Source organism: Dendroctonus ponderosae, unplaced genomic scaffold, assembly GCF_020466585.1.
Source record: "Dendroctonus ponderosae isolate FM_Combo_2020 unplaced genomic scaffold, Dpon_F_20191213v2 Dpon_F_20191213_6, whole genome shotgun sequence".
Lineage (NCBI taxonomy): Eukaryota > Metazoa > Arthropoda > Insecta > Coleoptera > Curculionidae > Dendroctonus > Dendroctonus ponderosae.
Window position 1 is genome coordinate 2,655,963 of NW_026018814.1, and position 760 is coordinate 2,656,722.

Consider the following 760-nt stretch of genomic DNA (forward strand, 5'->3'; position numbering starts at 1 on the left):
ATCCAACGATGCCAAAACGAATTCTGTGGCTCAAATGGTTCTTGAGAAATCTCGAAAAAAGCAGCGTCATGTTCAAGTGGATTTTGCAACTCAAAAAAAAATCACGCAAATCTAAAACATCTTGAATTCAAGCATTTCTTGAGAAAACTGCCAACATTTGCTTATCGATGGTTCACTTTCTAAAAAGGTCATTTATTTCGCTCTAGAATGATGTACAAATGAGCGTTCTTGCTCATTTTGCCTCCGAGATATGAGCAAAAAGGGGACGGAAAACATTACATTTTGGCATAATTTTGCACCTAAGTGTCTGATATTCAAATTTCACTTTCTGGGTCAAAACTACTCGAATTTCCTCACTCACGTTGTTACGACCGACTGAATCGACTGTTCAATTCTCTATCCAACGATGCCAAAACGAATTCTGTGGCTCGAATTGTTCTAGAAAAACTTCGAATAAAGCAGCGTCATGTTCAAGTGGGTTTTGCAACTCAAAAAAATCACGCAAATCTAAAACTTCTTGAATTCAAGCAATTTTTGAGAAAACTGCAACATTTCCTTATCGATGGTTCACTTTCTAACAAGGCTATTTAGTTCTCTTTGGAATGATGTAAAAACGAGCGTTCTTGCTCATTTTGCCTCCGAGATTTGGGACAGAAAACATGAAATTTCGCAATAATCTTTCGCCACCCTTGCACAAAACGACGATAATTTTTCTAATTTCATAGACAACAGAAGACTGTATTTTTCTACATACCCCCCC

The 760-nt window shown here is 37.2% G+C and overlaps 1 protein-coding gene across 1 annotated transcript in view; it reads left to right on the forward strand.

Annotated features, from left to right (window-relative positions):
* The window catches only part of LOC109536491 (nose resistant to fluoxetine protein 6), a 6,524-nt gene that overhangs the window by 1,414 nt on the left and 4,350 nt on the right, over window positions 1-760 (forward strand). The window lies entirely within an intron of this gene.